The sequence below is a fragment of the Paralichthys olivaceus genome, chromosome 3, assembly GCF_024713975.1.
Source record: "Paralichthys olivaceus isolate ysfri-2021 chromosome 3, ASM2471397v2, whole genome shotgun sequence".
Classification (NCBI taxonomy): Eukaryota; Metazoa; Chordata; class Actinopteri; order Pleuronectiformes; family Paralichthyidae; genus Paralichthys; species Paralichthys olivaceus.
Window position 1 is genome coordinate 16,022,777 of NC_091095.1, and position 19,057 is coordinate 16,041,833.

Below are 19,057 nucleotides of genomic sequence, written 5' to 3' on the forward strand. Positions count from 1 at the left end.
CACATGCATCTATCATCGCCATGTGGGAGGTGAGTGTATCTGTGTGCTTGTGTATGTGTGTCACGCTGGTCTGAGCATGAAAAAGCCTCACAAGTGTCCATCTCTGTGGCGCCATGGGACAATGGAGGTGGCCGCTGCTTAGGCTCCGGGGCTGTATGATGATGAGGTGGGAGGATATGGGATGACAGAGGCTGATAAGGATGTTTGGAGCCAATCGAGCCATTGAAGACTGTGAATGTGCGCTAAAAGATTAACCAGCTAGATATCATATCAACCCAACAAAGAAAAAAAAGAAAAACACAATTTGCTGTCTTTTGCCTTCTCTTGTCCACAGAAGGAAACATGTGAGCAAACAAGCGAATAAAAAAGAAAATGGCGAAGCCCGGCCCGACTTGTGAATGTCACAGTCAGTCACTGCAGTCTCTCTCTAAACGATGCAGACAGAGCGCCATTCTGATTGCCCCACCAGTCGAGCCAAGGGGTGAAAAACATTTACATGCAAATACGAGTGACCCACTAGCTCCTGAGAGCACGCTAGCTATGGTATTCTGAATGCACAGTAACCACCGAAAAACCCTGCACAGAGGACTTGCCAATCAGCGGCTCCATTGTAACTGCACACAGGCTTTTGAAGTCACTGTTATGTGTGTAGGATATCAATTATTTTTTTGCTTCTGTGCCTTATTGGTTTGTGACTGCCATTGTTACCTCTCCTTGTATTAAGTAAAATGAATGTTAATGAATTCAGAGAGGGACATAATGCACTGCATTAACAGATTTGCTGTGAAGAAGCTGAAATCCTCTATCATTTCCACATAACTCCTCAGTATACAGACCGTCAACCATCCTCACAGAGTACACTCATCTCCGACAGCAGCGTTAATACCATGTAATCAATCATCCACTTTCAGTTTGAACACGTTTTCAGTGATTTAGTATCAGGGGACAGATTGCTGGTGGACTGGCTGGGTCTCCAGGGGTCTTGGACAAGGAGAGACCCCGGCTCTCTTTCTGGCTGTCGGATACTTGGATCGGGATCCCACCTGCTGTCATTAGACCTGTTGCCTCCAGATGGGTCCTGGGTCTGTGATTCCCACCCTCAGAGAAGACAGTCCTCCCACTCCTTATTTCATCTCTTCATCTCCACATCAAACAGGACATTCCCTCCATCTCTTCACCACTTATTAACAAAACCCAAATCACCATCCTTTTTTGTTCCATAACCTTGACATTGAAGCTTGTAGCTCAGTGTGTCTCATCACTCATTCACTCACTCACTGGCACCATGCAGTTTCTTGGCTGAGATCCCCTCATTGTTTGTGGGAGTGCGTATTTGATTGCATGCACACATGCTTGGTAGATGAGCGGACGCACTGCACAGCGAGACCTCTTTGGTTCGGTGTGGCAGAGACCCACAGCGAGGCTGTACATTAATTGGCGCTTCTAAACCGTTAATTTAGGCGAGTGCATTCAAGGACTCACTTTTGAACAGCCAGCAAGGATGAACAAGCATCCTCTCAAGACCCCACCATTTTCCACCTCTCCGTCCTTCTCTTAGCTCAAGGGTTTCTTTCTGATCGACGCGTCTGTACTTTTCCTGATTACCTTACAATTCAGCTTCACCCACAAACCATGCCTCTGTGACCCCTCTCGCCTCACCTGCTCTTCATCCCTTTACTTCCACCAAATGAAGAGACACAGTGGGTCTCAGGCTATGTTCATACTACTGCATTTACTTTTGAAAAATAAAGTGTTCTTTGTCCATAGGAGCATTTTGTCTCTCCATCAGTTTTAATCTCTGTCCATACTAACACACCTGAAAATGCATATCACATCACGTACACCAGTGTAAACAGGAATTGTCAGAGATTACTCCAATAATAGCTGGTCTCCTACACATGCGGGATAATTGTACGATTGTAAAATGCAGAGTTTAACTGCACAACAGCTGTTAGCAAAGACAACGGGGTCAGCCGGTTGTTTACTTCAAGAAGGGGGTCATGTGATAGGAGCCTGATGAATCAGTGAGGGCATCGACCGAAAGCAGTTGTGAGTGTCTGCCTGTCCAGACTAAAACGGGGCCAGCAGTGTTTCCAAACATCTCCAAGTTTCAGCAGCTCTAAAGTCCGGAGTATTGTCAATGCCAAGCGTTGTCCGTAGCAGAGTTTCAAACAAAAATGTAATAGTGTGGAGGTAGCCTCAGTCTGTGCTCCATCCCTCCACTTTACAAACTGCAGCGACTCACAGAGTTCTTTTTTTTTTCAACCAGGGAACCAGAGTATTCTTTTTGTTTTTTCAGCATGACTGACTCCCCCAGGTCACGGAACGAATTAAGCTGTTAATTACCTCAAAGCACAGAACAAGTGGTCGCTTGGCAGCAAACTGTTGAGACATTTTTTTTTTAAAAGACTACAGTCACAAACGTAGAGGCAGAACACTGGTGGAGATAAACAGAGGCCAGAACAACAGCTGAAGCCACAGCTCCAGAAGTAAACAATTTCATCACCAGCAGGGACGGACAATGCCAAATGAGCACATTCTCATTTTCTTTTTGCAGCTTCTCTGCGACCATAAAACTACAGGATAGAGACATTTGGGCTGGAAGTTCCCCTCAGAAATGAATCAGCTATAAAACAACAGCAGGATAATACCAGTCAGACCCACAGGGCATGGTTGTTTTTTTGTTTTTTTTTCAGATTCACGCTGTGCAGATGTGGGAAATGATTCAGGACGTGTGTGACCAGTATCCTCTTCGCAAGTCTCAGACCATACGGTGGTTAAACTGCGTCTGATTAGTTATCTGCTGAGCTATCGCAGCAACCTGCAGTGGTAAATAAAACCAAGGAGGTGTACACACTCTGTCTGCAGCTGCTATAAAAGAAATAAGTGTTGCTATTTATATCACGTCAGAGAAGAAAAATATTATAATTGCTGCTGGTGCTGAATGTGCTGCTGTGGGCTTTTGGGGCTTGCGGTGGCTTGTTACTTAGCTTTGATTGTGTGTGTGTCTGTGTGTGTGTTTGTGTGTGTGTGCGCGCGTGTATGTGTCTGTCTGTCTGACACATATATATTGGACCAGCCTGTCCAGTCCCTTCCTGACCACGGTTCCCAATTAGTCTCTTCTTCTCTTAAAGACAAATGTGGAACAGAGACACAAAGTGAGCAGGCAAATTACAGGGACTTGTCTTCTTTATGGGGACAAATAGTCCCCATAATGTAAATCATTAAATTCGAAGGTATGGACATGTTTTAATGTTATGTGTTATGCAAGTAGTAACTATGGTTCCAGTTAGAGTAAGTTACCAGGAAATCAATGTAAGTCTATGTAATGTCTTCTGAAGTCATGGAGACCGTGTGTGTGTGTGTGTGTGTGTGTGTGTGTGTGTGTGTGTGTGTGTGTGTGTGTGTGCATGCGTGTGAAAAGGGGAGGAGCAGCTACGTGAATGCAAGTTAATGACAAGCAAATAGGCCATGAAAACCATTCAGCTACATTGTGTCGTGTCAAGGAAGTAAACGTCAATGTCCGTCTCTGTCATGTCTGTCTTTTCATCCCGTCTCCCACAGTATCACTTATGGACCGCTGCCACCAGGAGTTTTTTTTTATACCATGGAAATGTCTCTCACTTCTCACTGCTGCAGAGAATGGTAGAAACCCTGGCGCCTACTTTATTCAGATATAGGAAAGACACAAACGCAAGCACACCCTCTGCCAATGGAAAGCACAATAGGCCTACATGGGATGCCAGTTTTACCAACGGGAAGCATCTTTATTCAACAGCCACTTGGCCTTTGGTGATAGCTGACGCATTCTCTGTTCTTGTCATACTGCGCCACCTCAGGCTGAAACAACATGATACCGCTCCCACTTCTCCAAGACATTCTGTCACAGTTAAAGGGCATAGACAAAAAAATATTGAAATCATACACTTTACAAACCCAGAGAGGAGGCTAGCCTGTGGCTTCCAATGACAGCAACCAGAGAGAGTTTTCAAAGAAAAATGAAAGAGTGCTTATTATTGACTATATCAGGCTTCTCTCTTTGAACTCCCTCATCTACTCGAAGCTGCTGTGGCGTAGCGCTGGATGTATAAGAGCCATGAAGCAGACGGAGAAATGAGAGTGCGAGGAGGACATGGCTGTAAAAGAAAAACAAGTGATTAAAAGATAAAAGGGAGAGAGCAGATGATGAGGGAACAGCAGTGTGTGATTAAATGGTGGAGGTGGTCCTGTTGGGCTGGAGCCCTTATTGCATTTTAATGGGGGGCTGGATGATCCTTGACCCTTTGTGTGGCAGCGGTAGCACCTTAGTGCGGATCAAACTGCCAATCTTGACGAGTCCCCCTTGAAGGCATCACGGCCTTGAAAATATGGTGTGTGTGTGTGTGTGTGTGTGTGCATGTGTATGTGTGTGTGTGTGTGTGAGGGCTCGCAGGGTCACAGGCAAACGTGTTTATATTGCTGCTATGGCAACCCCTCACAGTAGCCTTGGGCAAATAACAACAAGCAAAGTGTGTGTGTGCGCGTCTGTGCACAAGAGTGAGAGAATATGTGAAGAGGGGATTTAAAAAGACGAGGTGTGTGATTTAATTTAAGTCTTCAATTCATACATTTTAAAGAGCGGTCCTGCTCTCTCCTCACTCTGTCTCCCTCTCTCCCCCCCGAGTGGGGCTGGCCTGCACCTCAATCATCGGGCCCTTCCTTTCACCTTCTCTTTCTCCCAGCTCCACATGCTAAGTGGGAACATTGTTACGGTCAATTTGTCCCATTCAGGGTCCCAGTGGGCAGTGTCCCTGCCCTGACAGCCCGCAGACAGAGACCACACTGCCTGAGAGGCCTTGACATCAAGGTCTGGAGGAAAGTAAGGGGGGGAGGGGGGAGAAGGGAAGAAAGCGAAGGACAACAGGGGAGGAGGGAGGAGGGAAACACAGGAGTAGAGATGTAATGAGGGGAGCAGTGGTATGGAGGCAGAAATGCGCGAGAAAACAGGCGAGAGAAAGAATGACAGAAGGAAAAAAGGAGAGAAGAAGGCTGGGGTGCCAGGTTGAACACAAACCCCACAGACTGGGCAGCTCAATAGTATTTCTACCAGTCGGTCAATCACAGAGCAGACTGATGTAGATGGTGACAGCTCGGCTCACTTCTAATCAATCTGCCTGAGTTTGGACAAAACCCAGAGAAATACAAGACGGACAAGCTCATGGGAGTCAGGGACGCAGGTGTTCACGCACAGAATTGGTGCAATAAAGATATGTAATTTGAGGAAATTAAATGTTTCCTCTTGGGACTAATTTTTGCCAAGTAGAAACATAAGTTGAGGGGTCACTGAAAAGTTGGTTCAAGAAATAATATATTTCCGCCTTCCCTCTGGAGGTATGTGCAGTTTTCATTGGACGTAATCCCAACCAACAAAATACTCCTGATTATCGACTGTTGACAAGGTGTTGATGTTGCAGAATGTGACTGTTTCTGGAAAGACACATTCTCTAAAAAGTTTCTAAAAGCTATTTTTACAGCTGTGAGCAATGAATGTCCATTAATCTCTGTTGTATAAAGGGAAAGGCAGTAAAATGTCAACATATAAAACCTAAACAATCTCCATGGTTAGATCCTGTACTGGTTGAGATCTGTGAGACAACAAGCATGAGTAAACATGAGTAGATGACTTCAATGCAGCACATTAAAAACACAGACAACAAGGTTTACAGCTATTTAGTATGGGGCTTTTCATAAAGTTGGGGATTCACATTGGGAATAATCCAAGTTGAACCAACAAAGGCTTTGTGTTGGTCAAGCTCCAAATACACCAGATCCTACATTTCCCTTGATGAAACTCAATAGCGTCATTCATCATAACTCCTCTTTTTGTTTTAAACCACAGACATTCTATTTGCATCGCAATTGCAAATCAGAGATAACCCTGATGACATCAGATGGGTTTTTTTTCCCCTTACTTTGGAAGCTTCCCTCCAAACCAGAACTACTTTCTCCAGGCTTTGTTGTACTCTGTGTGTAGTTATAAGTGTAGAAGCTTCTAACGTAGATAATAACATGGGGTTTCCTATCAAAAAGACCACTGTTGATAACCCGGGTCACATTCCCCCTCTCACTACTATATTGTTTTAACACTTTAATATCAAGTTTCAACATGTACATTTTAACTCATATGTTTCACAGAACAGATTCTACAAATGATAAAACTGTATTCCTTTACTTCGGCCAAGACTTGCTTTGCAAATTAATCTTTTTTTTTTATTTCTACACTGGAGCAGCCCCAGGTCCACAGGTGATGTAAAGCCTGGGCAGGCAGCAGCAGAGGGAGGTGGGGTTAGAGGGATTAAGTCCCTCTGTAAAGGCACCTGTTACTTCAGTGCATATGGGTCCAACACTTGCTCCAACGCAAGGCGTGCAGAGCGGCTGTTGGCGTCTGAAACGAGGCACAAACAGGGTGCCCATTCAACCGAGGCTGGACGGCACTGAATCACACTTGTATGGGGCACAGACAGACTGACTCACACACATGCACAAAAGTCCGATGAGGACAGGAAGGCAAACAGACACAATGTGATGAACAATTTGCCTTATGTTTCTCTGTGTGACAAACACACACACAATCACTCAAACAGTTCTTCAAGCTAATTGGCAGTTTGAGGTGAAGACAGCAGGGATCTGTCAAGGATGTGCACATATGGTGGGATGTTGCAGATCCCTCCCAAATTAACTAACTTTATAATAAATCACTGGGCACTGCTAGCTGAGGATTAGCCAAGCTCCAGCGAGCACTTTGTTAGGCTGTGAGGAGAAGCACTCAGGGAGGGGAGCAAACGCCGCCAAAAACTGACATCAGCACTGGGACCTTGGAACGGTACGAACCATCCCGCCTGGTTTCCTGGGCAGACATTAGCCTCGTTATCAGAGTTCTCCATTGACACAAAAATCCTGCTCCGATATGAGGCCTGTACTCTGAGCAATTGATTTGTCTTCTGTTGGGGTTGTTTCACCGATTTTCACTTTTGGTGTTCAGGACATCAGCACTATCTTCAGGTACACAGTGCTTTCCTTATGTTTGCCTCACACAATTCTCTGTGCAATCTTACCCCCCCACTGAGTCATCTCTTTTGGCAGGAGCAGAGCTTCCTACAGCCTGGTTATTTACATGCTGACTGAGAAAAACATTCATCCCCTCTCACCAGCACTTGCAGAAAGAAATTAAACCCATTTGAAGAAGCTTATGATAAATTCCCTCAATATCGCCAAAACAAAATTGGCTTTCGCAAAACTATTAGAGTTAAATCTTGACTATAGAATTTTGTTGTGGTTATAGAAAAATTGAAAGCATATGTCACCGCCACAGCTCCGAGGGCCGTTTCTTGATTTTGTTCTTTCCTCTAACTCCTGCTGGACATAGTGAAAGTATAATACAATGTAGTAAGTGTGATTTATAGTTGGATTTCCCCTCGCAACTTTCTAAAGGGGACCTGAAGCTCCAGTAACAGCATCCGATTCTTCTGTTTTCAACTCTCACGTCACATTTTTGTCCTTTGCTACCGCACAAATGAAAACTAGACCCAGCACAATAAGATCAGAGATCATATCAGAGGTGCAGTTCCTGTGTTGTCTACTAATTCCTTCCCTCTGATAGCGCTTTCTCTCGTAATTGCTGGTTGTGTGATGGGCCTATACAAGAAGATGTCAGAACATGTGAGGGAAAGGGGTCGCCGCTTCTTTTCTGTCGTGCCAAACAAAGCAACGACACAGAGATGATTAGACAATTGTCTTATCTGCTTCTTGTATCATCTTCTAAACGTCTGTCACCAACTACTGTATTTCCCCTCTGTTGCTGTGGGAAAGGACTGAAACAGAGTCCGGTGCAGTACATCACCCCCTCTCCCCAATGTAGCATGTGAGCCGCAGAGGAGAAGGATTTACTGTATGTGAAAAAGTGTAACCTGCGGCAGCAACCCTGCTCCCTGACTGTCAGGAGTAGGTGACAGCCCTGAGGAGGAGGAATTAAAGAGGCTCTTGGCCTCCGAGGCAAAGTGACACAGTCAGAGTGACAGAGGGGTTAGTGGAGGTGCTGGTATTCCCTTGGCTGTGTCTACCCTCGCACTGGACAACGAGAACTGTCTCACTTTCTTTAGATGTTTCTTTCTCTCCCTCTCTCTCTCTGTCCTCCTACCATTCTCTCTCTTCTCTCTCTCTCCCTCTCACACACACACACACTGGGGCTCATTATAGAAAATCTCTGACCCTTGGGGACTTCACTTACTTCTCTGTCTCTCTTTCCAGTCCACAAACCTCGGCGTTGGACAAAAGGCAGCTGAAAGGCAATTTGAATTTGAAACAGGGGCCACAACAAAAACACTGCAGCTCCCAAATGGAGAAACTTTAGGAGACTTGGAGCCAGCCATTGAGGCTCGGTGGGTTCTCGCACAAGAAGATAGAAAAAAAAAAGGGATCCTGACACTATCCTACCAACCAGCTCAATGTACTGTAAAGAGAGCAGCTACTGCAGAGGGAGAGGGAGGGATGGCAGAGCCTGGAGGCAGCAGTGGTGGTGGACACCAGGGGCCCAGCAGGTAGAACACACACAAATAGATTCACCACCCAAATAAACAAGTGAGAAAGACACACATTTGACCAGCCCCATGGTAAAGACAGACTGTTTCTGTTTCTGCAACTTAAATATAAGGTTTTTAATTTGGATTTGAAATGATCTTGGCATGAAAAAGAGAGCTACACATTTCAGATTGGAACCTGCTGAATTAAGTGGATGAGTGACACTGGGGTGTGAGGAAGATAATAACTGTAACAAATGACGAATTCATAATCAATACACAACTGTCAGCCATTTTCCACCCAAGAGTCTGAGTCGTGTCATTATCCAATCACTGGGTGGATGAGTGAGGTGAGGCGCATCTCCAGGTTTAGAAACCTGCGTGTTTGTATGCGTGGCTGCGAGCTACGCAGTATGAAATTGGAAAATAACACTATGAAAACCTGCCGTGGAGCCAAGACGTGACAGTGGTTTCACCAGAGAATGTGTTGTGTGGTGTGATGGTTCGGTTCGTTTCAAATCCCTCAAACTGAATTCCTTCGTCTAATCAGAGTCACTACAAAGCATCGGGGCGCGTAAGGAGCCTGTGCCCAGAGCGCAGCGCAGCGCACCGCGGTGACCACCACGAACCCCCACCCACCCACTGGACAGCCCGGGTCACTTACCTCTCTGATTGTCCTGGAGGGCGGAGAGGTGCAGCCGAGCTGTACGAGTCAATTGTGTGTTCCACTGGAAACAACAACAACAACAAAAAATCCGAGAGTGATCAGAGGAGAGCGCGGACTCGATAGTGCGCTGCCAGATCCTGCGCAGGGCTTTGTAAACTACTCCTCCCTGTCGCACCTGTCTCTGGCAAAAACTGGTCCAGCGCGCCGGCCTGACATCCCCAAGACAACTGTCTCAGGGGGGGTTTGTGTGTCCGTGCCCCCAGCTACTTTCAACACACCCACACACACACACATGCGCACACACACACACGCGCGGCACCACCTGTCCCCCGGTGCAGAACAACCCACAAAGAGCTTCTATGTCGCGCAACGACACATGGCAGTTCTCCCCTCTTGTGGTGGTCTCTGCAGCAGTTCGATTCCTCACAGACAGCCGCCCGAGACCCTCAAATAATGTGGAGACGCTGGGAGCAGTGGATGATGAAATGAGGGGGGGAATGCAAAATGCAATTATGACCCATCCGGCAACGTCACTGGCACCGAACCAGCTGCGACGTTTTGGAAGATCACATCTGTCGCTCGCTGTTGCTCGGCCCAGTTGTGTGTTATCAATCTCCTGTCACAATAGTTGCTCTATTTCGCTGCAGCGCACGACTGCTGCTCTGTCATTGCTGCATCTCATTCCAGCTCGGCTCTATGAGGGGAGAGACTGTTCCTTCTTTCCGCTGATGCGCCCCACACGTCCACACACAAAAAGCCAGGGTCTGGATCCAGCGCGGCGCAAATACGCAAAGTCCCACTCATCGGTTTATACAAAAATAAATTGTTCCTCTTCCACGGGCTGCACTCCGGAGCTCTGCTGAGGTGGGACCACAGCGTTGGTCTTCTAGCGGCAGTGTGCGCTACAGCATCTCCACCACTGCTCCCTGCTGTCACCCACCAGACTCCTGGAGCCTGTCAGTGCCAAAACCTGAAGCAGAATTACGCAGCGACTGGAATGGAATTGATTAACGACTAATTGGGGGTTCGTTTTGTTTCTTGGAGGCGTCTAATCCCTCCTAAATCTCGCAAATATCTGTCTACATCTTAACTTGGTCATTGTGCGTTGAATGGGTTGGATGGCTACAGCATGACCAGCGGAATTGGTTAAAAGTCAACCCGGGGCGCGCCTGCACCTGAGAGGGAGCATTGTTCTTCTGCGGTTTAACCCAAGGGACCGTTACATTCCGTTTTTGACGGTGTTTTTTGAGAGATTACAGTGCTGACGTTCAAATGAAACCACAAGGTGGATTCAAAGAGTCATTCCAATAATGGTGACGTTTATTGCCAATATTTCTGGAGAGTCAAGTGGTGCAGCAACGTAGTATACTCGAAAAAAGTCCCACTCAACGAGGATCAGAATTATCCGAGGTGATACATTCTGACCACAAACACTCATTCTCTTATGCAATATATTAGTTTCAAAACATTTTTATTTTGGGTTTGGGGATTTTTCTTCTATATTAATTGTATTTGTGCATCAGCAGACCTACTTGCAACGATGATACATATTGACAGGAAAATGTATTGGATTTTTAGAAATCTAATTATGATTCCACTGAGTCCCGTTTATTGTAATGATATGAAATAATTCAGTGAACTTGAAAACATTTTCCCCTCCCAGAGTTTAAGGTCTCTGCATTTGCATCTTCTCATTGAGGCTTAAATTAACACAACAGAGGAATAATTTAGTCTCATTAAATCTCAATAAGCCCTCAGCTCATCATAATTGTTGCTCTTTGCAATTTGGAGTTTGTGTTTGATGTGGGTGTTCAATCATTTGTGGTGTTTTTTGGTGACACTCCCACAAACATTGTTCATCCTCATACTCAGCCCACACTACAAATGCCTGAGCAGCATATGGAAAAGCCTTCATGTGCAGCAGCGTCACTGGATAATACTGGTGCTGTGTTATATGTGCTTGAGGAGTTAAGACCTCTCCACCAAATTGCTGGGAGTCTAAGCCACTTTTAAGCTTTGATTCATGAATAATTAATTCCTGAAATAATGACTTGTACCGGATTGAAGGCTCATGTGTGTAGCTCACTCTCTTTACCGTCTTAATAAATCTACTCCCCGGATCCTTTCTGATTCATTCAGTTATAATCATCGGTGCCAGAACGGATGAGTCAACCTCTAATTTGGGAGAAAAATGCAAAAAGTCCCCTGATATGACAATGAAATGAAGCCTAAAGTTAAGATTCAAACCAAATACATATGAGATCCGTATACGTAATGTGCATTAAAGAAGTAAAGGTCCTAAAATAATTATTTTCTTTCATCAGCAGTGATTTTGGATGTTGGAAGGCTGTTTCTTTTCAAATCAGTAAACAATTTACTATGTTTAAGCAGGTGACATTCTGTGGAGCTTATACTAAAGCCTACTGTTATCTGACATTGATATTTTGTGGGATTTTATGTCCTGCTTGTTGTTTGCTGTTTTCTTTTTCCTTATCTGAATTTACACAGCCAAAATTCGCCTGCATCAGCATTCTAATACTTTTCATACAGTTCACCTCATTATCCTGCCTGTGACTTTGTAGCCTCCACAATTAGCTTAAAAAGAGAGATTCTGTCGTCCGGTTAACTTTGCCCATGCAGGGTCCCCAGAGGACACGTAATGTAAGTCTTTGTACGAGCCGACTGTAGTTACAAAAGAAGAAAGCGCTTTGACAGCAGTATCATTATTCAGGCTTCTACGTGTATTAGGCGTCTGTTACTCTCACATACAAACCCATCATGTCTCATGTGTCCCTAAGAACCTGAGGTGTCCTGTCTTTTGAGCCACAGCACTGAGGACAAGGTAGCTTTGACTAGATAGCAAACAATTCAATCTGTGTCCAGCCTTTTCAGAAAGACTTGCACAAGGAGTTTCCCATCTGTGAGTGGGCCTATGTGTGTGTCTTCAGAGCGTGAGAGCTCACACTCTTTATGGTTTCGTCCCAGCTGTTTCACTGCGCTGTTACTCCACCCAAAGTCAGTGTTTGAAACAATTCCGTTTTTCTTCTCTATTACAGTACTGTTAGCATGGACTGTTCGAGTTTTGCTGAAGAGCAGCCGCTTTAGCCTTTGGTGACAGTTATGCAATAAAATAATTTTACTGAACAGAAGTGCCATGTGTGAAGAGTCTTAATATCCATCTCAAGTTTGATAAGGTTACCTAAGAATAGCTCCCTTCAGCTATTGGACCATACAAGACTAAGTTAGTATTGTATTTACAAGTTTGACTTTCCATTTGAGAAATTATTTTCTCAATTTTAAGGCACTTGTGCTTCAGATTATTATTTCCATTTTATTTTACTTTATCCTTCTATTCCACTACAATGAAGCAGGAAACATTTTTCGTTGTGTTCATCTACGTCAAACATATAGCCTAGTTGCAGCCTACTCATATTTTAGAATACATACAATAAATGTAATTTTTCTGGGAAAGAAACAGTAGTTATAGTAGTTTTACTTTGAAGTTAATAAGTTCTATCTCAACCTGCTACAGTATTTAAGTGACGCTAGCATGTTAATACTTCAGTAGTTATATAAGATTAGATAACATAAAAGAACATCCTCGGAAAACAGAGACTCTCTCAACACAACAGTTGCAGATCCTCTGTAGGAGGTACATGTGTTAATGCAAATGTCCGAGTGAGAGCTCCCAAAGTTTCTGCAGACTCCCTCCGCCAGCTCTCAGAGTATACTGTCTGTAGAAAGTCAGCAGAATACGATGTGAGAACACAGCAGGGAATCACCTGCTTGATTCACTGTGAGCCATTGGGGAGGGTTGATGATGCTTCTAACACAGACGCAAAGATGAAAAAAAAAAGAGAGCAAATATCTCCCAGTGAAAACGCAGTGAAACATGTGGAAGACAAAGATGTCAAGAGAGTTTGTCTGTGTGTTGTAAAGAAAATCACGTGATCTCCACAGCAAAGTTAATACGTCACTTCCTGCCCCGGACTGCTGCATCTCTCGCCTGAATAGTGTGGAGGATTTGCTGCTGTTGTGAACGCGCTGTGCAGACAACCTCCCGCTGCAAACCATGGGCAAAGTCCAGACCCAATTCTCCAGACTTTATCCACAGGTCATGTCTGAAAGGGGTTCAAGAGGAAGAAAAAATGAATTGCAGGTTGCATTATTGTGATGATAGCACTGTATTTCTGCTAAATTTGAACGTATGACTATAACTTGTAAGAGAGTAGTGGTTGTATTCACGCTTTTTCTGAATACAGCTTCTACAAAAGAAGTTATTCAGGGAAACCCTGCAGTGTAACACAGGATATATGCAGGGAGGGAAGACTTCCACAATGACTCTCCGTGTACATACAGTAGTTACTGCTGACAGTACTCTATTCTAAAATTAAACTGCTCTCCAAAAGTTTTTTTTTTTAAATCCCTAGATCAGCCTATTATTCTGTTTCCAGCTACTTTGCATACAAATGATTCAGGACACTGCAGCTTTGAGCCATGTGCAACAGAGGAACTTACACTATTTCATCTCCTGTCAAAGTTTGTGTGCTGGTGATAAATAAATAAATAAATGTTCATTTTGTTCATCCGTTCGCTTTCATCCCACTCGGTGTGTCAGTGCAGGCAGACTGGAGACCTGAACCAGATAAAAGCAGAGGAGCTGCCATCAGAAAGCTTAGGAAAAAAAACATGCAGCCTTTGATTGGGAATGCACTTTTTAATCTTTCTACGACATGAGGGAACAGGGACGGGCAGCACAGTCATCCTCCCTCATGGGGCCACAGTGTGTATGTGTGTGTGTGTGTGTGTGTAGAGGGAGATATGCTCTATGCAAGGCTCAGATGAAGCTTTTGTCTGCTAACTTCCATTTCACCAAAAGTATGAACGCAAAATAAAGATTCCTCAGTCTCCGTTTTCTGTGACAATATTCTGTCTCACATGGTTCACCAAGCTGCCAACAAAGCCACATGCACTGTGTGCAGGGTTCATGTGATCACACCCAGGGACTTCATAGGCTCTGCAGTCGTTGTCAACTGATGGAGTCAGTCATTTGATGAGCAGCTTCAAGATTGTCTATCCATTTAAACCACCCAGTAGTATTTTTGGGCAAGTTACTCATTGCAACCATAGACTACATCTCGACTATCCAAAAAAGAAGGCAAAATATTCCAGATAGGTTCATTGTCATCTTGTAAAATAGGAATAGGAAGCAGGGGCACTGAGGGGGCTGCAGCACTCTCTACTGGTGAGGGGCAGTAAGAAAGCAAAAAACGAATGCAATTAACTAACAAAAAAACCCTAGTGGTACTAGTCATGAACTGAGGAGGAGGATGTTCAATTTCAATTTTTTTAATTACTAAAAGTTTTCTCAACAGTATTTAGATATTAATTGTCTTTATTTTGATTGAAATATTAAGATGTATTTGAAATATGATAATCATGTTTGACTGAACACAATCTAATGCAAAATTGTAAGAAAATACATTTATTTATTGTCATTGAGAAGAAAATGTTAAATAAGTTGAATTGGTTACCATGTTTTCTTACCTCAAATTGAATATGCTTGATCCTAGCCTGTAGCACAGTGAGAATCTGCAGCAAAAGAAAAAACCAGAACCTGACCTTGATAGCGACAGTCCCTGGTGTGAGCCTGCTCCAGTATTCAAACACAACATTAAGGCAGAGAACACAGTTTTGAGTTGTTCTTCTTCTCAGTGTGACATGTAAACAGTGAAGCACAAAAAGGTCTGAACAACAAAGGTTTGTTTGGCTGTGAATAGGAGCAATGGAAAGTCTGGCTTTCAGAAATGATGGATGTTTGATGGATCTCCTAACATGCAAATTCGGTTTTATATTTAATGTTTATATAACATTTCAATTTTGTTAGCGAATGCACAGCTACATTATACATAAATTCACTTAATTATTCAGAGCAGAGTCCAAAGATGACACTATAATTAATTAAAGTGTTGATTACTTATACGATTTTAATACACTTAATATGAAATCATTTACAGTTGGTGTGTAAACAGACTTCATCAGCTTGTTGCAAATTAGTTGAGACTATGACCTTTGTGTCACGGTGACGTACTGCGGAGGCGGCCATCAATCTGCCGTAATGAATGTGGTGCAGAGATGTCAAGGTGGAGGAAATGAGGCGGAATGCGGAGTGTAAAGAAAAGGTAGAAAGAGGAGAGAGGACTCTTTGCTATGAAGACATTTGAAGAAAATGGAATTGGGTATTCTGAAAGGGAAGAGGATCGATACCAAAACATTCTGAGTTTTCTTTTATAATGGTGGGGGGGCAAAGTCAGGAAAATGCACTTTGCCTCACCTCTGTAAGTCACAACAGACGGGCCCTTTTGTTTGGAGAAGGGTCCCAGTAATATGCCATCGCTGTCAAAACTCATACAATCAAAATACTAAAGAACTATAAATATTTCAGGGCCAGTCTGCTCTTTCCATGTTTCCTCTCCACCTCCGCCGGGGCAGCTGACCCGCTGTCAGGGCTCTAGGGTGAAATACGCTCTCCAAACCAAACAGAGGAGATCCAGAGAAACAGAAAGGCAGCTGTCGCTATTCAAAAAACAAGAAAGCGATGGGAAGTCACAATAAATATTGTGAGGAAATTTTGCATATTCTGAGGAAGCACAGGAAAGTACTGTTGGCCGTGGCAGCTCTTTTTATTAGTTTTTTTTCTATTTGGTATGTTGCATTCGTCGACCTGGCATTTCCCATGTTCTCCGACTGTGGTTACAAATCTTTTTGATTAGTATGTGTTTTTAAAGTCTGCTACAGAGGCCCCACCACAAATCACTTTTCTAATATCCTTTAAGCTGAAGGCACAACAGTCGTAAAAGGTCTGTAGCGAGTTAAGTTTTCCTCACAGGGCAATTTTACCAGAAAGATTAAAGACTGTAACTTTCGCAAAAAACGTTCAATACATTAAGTAAATGACTTTTATGAGCTTTCATTTTGAGCCTACACTTTGTAAATGAACATACTCTCAATGTTCAACTCTGATGCACACAATTAGATTAGTTTGAATATTTGGCCTGTGCTGTATGGACCTATATTCAAAGAAAGTGTCTCAGGGCTTATTAACAAGAATAACATGTAAAGAATAAGCTTGATGCAGGCCGACTGTTTGCTGTTACAATTCGTTACAATCCCTGAATACAACATAACTGCTCATACCATGTGTCCATATTGGTTTTCATCAACTCAAATTAGAAAATTGATGCTGCTGTAATGTTTTATACATTTTTCAAAATGTTGCACAGCTGCTATATTGTTACTATAACCTTGTTTGAGTTCCATATCATGCTGTCACATGTTTACAGGGAGCATCCTCTCCCTTTATCATTCCAGCATGACAAAGGGGTTCTCTGCACATAACGTATGCATTGGTTATGCCTTATTAATATGCTATTGGGCAAAATATAGCAAGGGCAAAGGTGCATATCCAGTTTCAACCTGGAGATGATTTGTCGCCATGTTGTATGTTACAGATACCTCGCGTGGCAAGTCTCCGGAAATTTGTTGCAGGATGTCGGAAATAAGATTCCCATCAACGGCGTGGTGCAGAGGAAACCATGCAGATCTGGTCAGCTATTAACGCATGGGGAGTCGTTTCTATAGTTTCAAGGCTGTAGACAATGAAGGGCAGGAGGGAAAATGTAAGTTTCTGTGAGGTAATCTGTTCACAGTGCACCTGAGACTTTAGTACTAATACTAAACATCAAACAGAGCAAATGTTTTTCATTAGGGTGCAATTGTGCTGCTGCTTTCACCGCAAGCCTTTAACAAATGTGCTCTTTGATAATGATTTCTTATTGAAACTATTAATTTTCCTTGTGAAATGTTGCGAAGACCCAAAAACACACCTGGGATTTAAACCTCTTAAATCTTTTATAGTGATCTCATCGCATCATTTGTTGGGTTTGTTGTGGTTTTTCATTGTCTTGTTTTTTTGTTAAATGGAGAAATAAACTAGTTCAATGGCTATTATACTGAATGCATGCAGATGTCAGTCCATCTCATTTCTCGTGTGTGTGTCTCTTTCATTGTTATTATGACCAACTGATTTGAAAGTAGGCATTCAATTTAGTGTGGAAAAGGCTCAGGTGTCTCCAGATAAATCTATATAAAAGATTTATGTCTTCTGCTCTCATATCTGTGGAAATATGGTCAAATTGCCAATTTATTGCTCTTATCTTGAAAGGTATGACTTCAGGCAGGAAAGAGAAAGTGAGATGGGGGAGTGGGGGAGGATAGAGTGATCATTTTACTCTGAGGGATGAGGGATTTCCCTCTTATCCGCTAATCTTCAATTAGTCGATATCCAGAACAATTTTGGCCTCAATAACTGATCCGTTGAAGCCGAGTGAAGAGTTGAGCAGGAACAGATGAGAGCCTCTGGGGCACTTGTTGGTCTTTTTTGCACAAGAGTGCGGTGGCTCTAATACGTGTGTGTGTCGGGGATCGGGGGTATGGAGCCACGGTCGTGAAATCCAACCTATAAATGTGCTTTACCAATCGTGATTCTGTCTCAGCTGTCAATCATCATGTTTCATCCCATTTTTCCATCATAAAAAAGCTGATTGAAACCAAACGTACTGCAAAATTTAGCACATCAGTGTGACAAGAAGCATCTTTGTGAAAAATGTACTCTGCAGCCAGCCACCAGGTGGCGATCAAGACACTGTCTTCAATCTCCAGGAGTTTTCGTGTAATCCATCTTTATATCTCTTTTGGTCAAAGTTAAAGTGGAGCTGTCATGTCTTCTATTTTTATATACAGTCCGTGGTCAAGACCTGTCAGACTCACGTTGTAAACTGGACTGTTGCCAGCACAGCTTGGATTTTAAACTTAACAAAACAAAGCTTCAGCAATTATTATTTAATAAATTTCTGACAGCAACATCAGAGGTAATCTGTTTCCTTTGTCTGGAACCTGGTGCAGGCGTTTGGGAAAATACAAAGGGACACATAATGAAAACTGTAAACTGGCTTGAATAATGAAAAATCCTCTCCAAATGAAAAGGCAGAGTTAATAGAGTCTCAGTGAGGTTGATACACAGGCAGCATCCAGGAGAAGGCCAAGCCACTGTGTGGTCTTTACAATGCCAAAGTATGATGTGAAGAGGAACAGTTATGTTACAATAAATCCCAGACTACCTAATAAGTACATTGAATTAATGCATCTACCGTCACAGCCTGTTCTCCTTTACCATGCCCCCATTTTACTGCAGATTGTAAAATATTTAAAAATCAAATATGAATATTTAATGGAAAAAAAACTGCTGTGGAGTTGTAGCGCATCTGCAGTGAAGAGATCTTAAGGATGTAAATGTGAATGAGTGTTGTTGCTCTGCGTGGGTGAGGCTGGTGGGGGGAGTTGACTTGATGGGTAAAGACTGCCCTCTCAGGGTTTACTACATCAACTGCACTTAACATGGTCTTCTGACTGCACCCAGCTCAGTCAGCTGGCTGCATAAACTGTACACCCTCACTCAGGATTTACTTGATTGGAGGTGAATTGTTTCTATATACAACTAATAGTTTTTAACAAATATATAAGGATATTTTAAGTGTTTTTTTTTATTGTGGTAACCATGTTATGTTTGTCAATAGCTGTAACGTCTCCATTAACTAATGCATAGACAGTTACTGAATGAGCAATAACGTTGTATTATATAGCTCTATGAACTAATTCTCACATTAACCACTATAGAATGTGTAGAAATCATTTACAAGTGGGATTAAACATGAACATGAAAAAGAAATGTAATGTAAAAGTATATTTGCACTCAGCCTATTAAGTGGCAAATAAA

The 19,057-nt window shown here is 43.1% G+C and overlaps 1 protein-coding gene across 1 annotated transcript in view; it reads right to left on the bottom strand.

Annotated features, from left to right (window-relative positions):
• Positions 1 to 9,453, bottom strand: part of sema6bb (sema domain, transmembrane domain (TM), and cytoplasmic domain, (semaphorin) 6Bb) — a 126,899-nt gene extending 117,446 nt beyond the window's left edge. The window contains exon 1 of the mRNA XM_069522194.1: positions 9,220 to 9,453. The gene's annotated coding sequence lies outside the window, so the exon portion shown is untranslated. The remainder of the gene's footprint in view (positions 1 to 9,219) is intronic.
• Positions 9,454 to 19,057: the final 9,604 nt, after the last annotated feature.